The following is a 6505-nucleotide window of genomic DNA, read 5'->3' on the forward strand; positions in this document are numbered from 1 at the left end:
ACTAGATAGGGTAGGACACCTAACTTACTTCTGAGATACTAAAAAGTGTCCCTTGGCAGTGGTTTTATGAAAATGTCTGCTATTTGTTCCTTTGAACTAATATATTCCAGTGCAACTTTCTTCTCTTAAACTTCTTCTCTGAGATAATGATACTTTATAGAGATATGCTTTGTCTTAGAATGCATTACCAGATTCTTTGAAATGTTAATGGCACTATTATTATCACAGAATATAGTTACTGGCTCGATAGCTTTCTCATTCAAACCTTTCAATAGTTGTTTGATCCATGCTATATTGGTACAATTCAATGCTGCAGCGACATATTCAGCTTCAGTTGTTGACTGTGAAATGCATCCTTGTTTCTTGCTAAGCTAACTTACTAGTCTGTTTCCCAAAAAGAAAGCTCCACTGCTTGTGCTTTTCCTATCATCAATGTTTCCTGTCCAATCAGCATCAGTGTAGACTTTTAAGTCAAAATCATTCCTTTTTATACACTAAACCATAATCTTCATATCCTCTCAAGTATCTAAAAATTCTCTTGATTGCTATCATATGGGTTTCTTTGGGATCTGCAGAGAATCTTGCAACTATACCTACTACATGTGCTATATTCGGCCTGCTGTGAACCACATATTGCAACTTTCCAATCATAGATCGGTAAAGTGTCTCATCAACAGATGTAGATTCATCATTCTTTGATAGTTTACAATTGGCAATCATAGGAGTACTTACAGGTTTAGAATCCTCCATTCCAAATTTCTTCAAGATTTCCTTTATATACTTGGATTGAGTAATGAAAATCTCATTTTTCATTTGCAGTATCTATAAACCTATAAAATACTTTATTTCATCGATTAATGACATCTCAAATTCTTTGCACATTTCATTTCCAAAGTTCTTGCATAAAGAGTCATTTCCACAAAAAATAATATCATCAACAAATATGGCCGAAAGAAGTATTCCATTGTCTTCATCATTCTTCATATACATGTTGTTGTTTTCACTTGTCCTTATGAATCCAATCTTGATTAAGTAAGAGTGCAGTCTTTCGTACCATGCTCTAGGTGCTTGCTTTAGACCATATAAAGCTTTGTTCAACTTACATACCTGATGTTTATTCTTGTCTTCAATAAATCCTTCAGACTGTTCAATATAAACTTCTTCTTCTAGTATACCATTTAAAAATGTAGATTTAACATCCATTTGATATACCTTGAAATTTTTGTAACTAGCATATGCCAACAATGTTGTCACTCCTTCAAGTCTTGCCACAAGTGCAAAAGTCTCATCATAATCTATTCCTTCTTGTTGAGCATAACCTTTGCAAACTAGTCTTGCTTTATTCTGAATGACCTCTCCTTTTTCATTTAGCTTGTTTCTGAAAATCCAATTTGTACCGATCAAATTTTTCTCTTTGGGTCTTGGGACCAGTGTCCATGTTTCATTCTTCTTGATTTGTTCAATATCTTCTGTCATAGCATTTACCCAATCTTCATTACTAAATGCCTCTTTTACTATTCTTGGTTCAAATTCAGATATCAGACATGTCTTTTGTCTCAGTTTGTTCCTAGTCATCACTGGAGCATCCTTATCTCCTATATTTTGACTTGATGCATGATTTCTTCTGACATACTTGGCTAATATAGGCTTGGTAGACTCTATATTATCTTCTTCATCACTCGGTAACTGGGTATTTTCTTCATCAACTTTCTCTGTAGGACTTCTCGGTTGAACATATACAAACTCTTCATAATCTTTTGGTTCTTTGGAATTTCCTTCATCATTTCTTTCTGCAAATTCATCAATTTTCACATTTTCTCTTTGCACTATTTTGTTAGATGATTTGATCAAACATTTAAATGCTTTACTTCTAGAAGAATAACCAAGAAATGTTCCTTCCTCGCTTTTCTAATCAAACTTTCCATTTATGTCATCTTTGTGAACATAACATCTACTTCCAAATATTTTAAAGTTACTTACATTAGGTTTCTTATCATACCAGATTTCATACGGTGTCTTCAAAGTTCCTTTCTTCAGTTGTACTCGGTTCAAGGTGTAAACTGCAGTGTTGATCTCTTCTCTCCAAAATGTTTGAGGTACCCTCTTTTCTATCATTAGGGTTCAGGCACAATCTACAATTGATCTATTTCTTCTTTCAGCTATCCCATTTTGCTAATGTGTTCTCGGTGCAGATACTTGTCTCTTTATACCATGACCATTGCAAAATAGGCTAAATTCATCAGAAATTAATTCTCCTCCTCTGTCAGATCTTAGACATTTCAACTATCTTCCTGTTTCTTTTTCCACTCTAGCCTTGTACCATTTGAACATTTGAAAGGCTTCTGATTTCTCTTTTAAAAACATAACTGACATCATCCTAGAGTAATCATCCACAAATAATATAAAGTATTTATCACCATAATAACTTTGAACTTTCATAGGGCCACAAAGATCAGTGTGCACAAGATCTAAAATTCCTTTAGAAGTGTAGGACTTACTTGTAAAGCTTGACTTTGTCATCTTACCCATTTGGCATCCTCAACATATTGCTATCTTAGGTTTTTCCAAGTTTGGTAGACCTCTTACTTGGTGCTTCTTACTTATTTTGATTAGGTTATGAAAATTTACATGACAAAATCTTTTATGCCATAACCAGGTATCTTCTATTTTAGCATACAGACAATTGTTCTGAGTTGAGTCAAGATGAAGTGTATTACCTTTTGTTTGTGTCCCGGCAGCAGCCAGCTTTCCATGTTTGTCATAAACTTTGACACTTCCTTTCTAAAATTCTATTCAGTATCCTGTATTGTTTAGTTGTGCTACACTCAACAAATTGTATTTCAAACCTTCAACCCAGTATACATCATCACATTTAGCATTGTCAAGAAGTGTGATAGAACCTTTACCTTTCACCGGACATGGTGCATCATTACCAAATCTTACATAACCTCCATCATAGTCTTCTAATTTAACAAACTTGTGTTTATCACCTGACATGTGATGTGAGCATCCACTATCTATGATCCAAGAATCAATTTTATTTATGTGAGATATCAAGGCTTTTTCCTCATACCTTTCTTCATCTGATCCATCTTTGATAGCCACATAGACAACTTCCTCTGTCTCAGTCTCATCAGATTTGTCATCGTTGGATTCCTCATCAACTGCTAGGCATGTCTTTCTATCTCTCCTTCTGAAGTCTTAGTGTCCTCTATATTGATTGTCTTTCTATCTGTCATCTCGGTATTATCTCTTTTCACTAGATTCTTTGTCAAGATAGTTAGAGGCCATATGTCCTATTCTATCATAGTTAAAAATTTTAATGGTAACTTTCCTTTATACTTACCTTTGTCTCTTGGTAACCTTCTGGCTAATAATGCTTCAAACTCTTTTTGCTTTCTGATCTCCTCATATAGTTTGTGTACCTCTTCCATGTTTTTGTGAAATCTCTCACTTGCTCCACTATGATTTCCTTTAGTATACTTATACATTTATCATTGTAATCATCAGATTCATCAAGATGAAAAGAACTGAATGCAGATTCAACTTTATTTACCGAAGACCCATTGTTATCAAAATTACTTAACTCAAATGCATGTATCTTACCAATAGTAGCATCCAAGGAGATTGACATGTTTGGTACATACCTTAATGCATTGATCATAGAGACTCGAATGGCATAAGCAAGTAGAAGTGTTCTTAGCAACTTACTTGTTACATCCTTTTCTTCAATAGTTCCTCCTACTCCTTTGATTTGATTGACAATTTCCTTTAACCTTGTACTGTATTGGGTTATGTCCTCACCTTCATTCATTCTCATGGATTCAAGTTGACCTCTTAGACTATCTAGTTTTTCTCTTTGAACATCTTCATCACCACCATACAAAGATATAAGCTTGTTCCACATTACTTGTGTGTGGGGGAAAAAGTGACACTAAGAAAACATGCCCTAATATCACTTTCAATCACACACTTGTGGAATACGAAAGAGCCTAGAGGTATCACACAATTGGCTACTTCTTTTTGTAGAAGAGAGAGCCACGGGATACCTATTAGGATTTCTATTACTTTGTTGCAAATGATAGATAAAATGATGCAAGTTCAACTACTAGCCCTAGAGTGCAAGTATGAACTAGTAACAAGATTGCAAGATTGAGATTAAGTGATGAAAAGCTATAAACACAAGGATAAAAGGAAAATGCAAATGTGTACCTGGGGTTAAAATCTGAGTGGAAATGTTCAGGACAGGGGCGCGGGCACCACTGTCCTGATTCTGCACCTGAAACTGTTGTTTTGCAACCTGAAAAGCTGTCAGGAAAATGCTGGAACTGCTGTCTGACAGAAGGACCAGGGCGCCCCACGCCCCTATCCAGGTCTTTTGCTCTACAATTTGGTGTGAAGTTCAGTCTCTGTCTGCTTCCGTCGGATTTGCAACTTGTGGCATCGTCCGAATCCTGAAACCTGCACTTATATATGAAGAGGTATGGTGGGCAGCTATATAGGGTTTTGCCTTAGTAAAACCCCCGCTTTGGTGATTTCCACCTCCATGAATAGCCAAGTTGTATAGTAAAAGTTGTGTGTGCAGACCTTGTGTGTGTGCAAGATCCTAAAATGCAAGTAAGCAAACTAGAGCAACCTAGAAAGTAAACCCTAATTGCTTGCAAACGATAATGTAAATGCTCCAAATCAAGATGTAAAGAGATCTAAAGCATGAATACAAGTGATATAATGAGGTTTATGCAAAGACATGAAAACAACATGAAATCATACCCAACCCCAAGGGAGGGGTACAAGCCAATCTTCAGTCGGTGATCCCCTATTGCTCTTCAATGTCTTCAAAGCCCTAAATGGATGAATGAAATTGATGAATGCTTGATGGATGGATGTTGAATGTTGTTGAAGTCTTCAAAGATCTGCTCTTTCGCTGCATAGAAGGCCCTTGAAACCAAAAATCTGGATCCTTTCAAATGAAGAAAGAGAGCTCTTATATATGAAACCCTAGGTCTTAATTTCAACTTTTGGCCGACCTAGGGATTGAATCTCCCACCAATTTCTTGGGGTTAATCTTTATTTTATGATTGGATCGCGCTCCTAAAATTTCAGGAAAAATGTCAGGGACCGTGTGCACTCCGGGTGCCATGGTCCTCTCTGGGTGCCATGGTCCTGACAACTTTTCACCAAATTTTCAGGGCCGTCAGATATGATGATTTTAGAGAGAATCCTAAAGTTACAGCTGATTTTGAGATGTTTTGACCCTCGAAATCAAGCCCCCAAGTTCAAAATAGGACCTAATTAGGGTTTTTGATTAAATGATGTATTAGAGGAATAAAATGAAAGGGGCACACTTTAATGAAAAGGGCCCAACTTTATGATATGGGAGATGATAAAATAGAACCCTAGACCTAATTAATTTAATTAATTAAGTGCTAAAGGGGAAATGCAATGCAAAATGCAAAATGCGCCAAGGCAGGTGCTAAACTAGGTGTGAAATTGTACCACCCTAGCAAGTGCGTACAATTTACGATGCTACATTTAGCCCCCACTTTAGCGGTCATATGAACCCTATGTGCATATGCAAGCTAAAGTACAGAAAAGTAAACATTATTTGAAAAAGGATATATCCATAAGTTGTCAGATGAAGCCCCCAGCGGCATCTGCAGTACTCAGTTAAGAACCACAACCTACAAAACCACATGTTAGATCACAAAATCACCTAATGCTTACTACGGAAGGTGATGAAAATTTGAGGGTAGCTATATGCCCCCCCTGTTTCAACTTGCTAATTTTAGTGAGTTGAAACAGGGTATCATGTTTACCACTTCGAATTGTTAAAGAATATTGATGACAAATGCTCACAAGAAGATTTGATATGAGACCAGAAACTAATGGAGAATCATTTGGTAAGAAAGAGGACTAAATCTCAACTCCAACACAATAAAGAGTGTGAGGATTTGAGAGTTCTCTAACACAAGATGAAGGATGTAAATGGAAACAAAATGCAAAGAGAAGAAAAGAAAGGAAAAAAGCATGAATACACACATTGGTGATCCATGAGAAGAATAGTGAGAGAGAAAACATGGACTTCTCGCCCCTAGATCTTGTCTAAGTGATCCATGGGAAAAACGGACATGGAAAACTAGCCCCCAGAGCCTGTCCAGGTGATCCATGTAAGGGAGGAGAGTGAGAAAGTCTAGCCTTATGCCGCTAGTTCCACTCCACCTCATGCATGTGTGTGTAAGTGAGGTCAGAAGCATCTCATAGGAGTCTATGCCCGAGTATGCTACAACCTGTATATGTATAGTACAAAAGCGTGACATCTCGCTCTAAGAGTCTGTGCTCTGGTTCCGAGAATAATCACCTTGCATAAAAGAAAAATGGAGACATCTCTCTCTAAGAGTCTGTGCTCTGGTTCCGAGAATGACCCATTGCTCAAAAGGTGTAATGTTTATGTCATAAGCAAAGTAGAACAAGGATACCTACCTTCATCACAAAAGAAGATACCCCA

This window comes from Cryptomeria japonica, chromosome 7 (genome assembly GCF_030272615.1).
Source record: "Cryptomeria japonica chromosome 7, Sugi_1.0, whole genome shotgun sequence".
Classification (NCBI taxonomy): domain Eukaryota; kingdom Viridiplantae; phylum Streptophyta; class Pinopsida; order Cupressales; family Cupressaceae; genus Cryptomeria; species Cryptomeria japonica.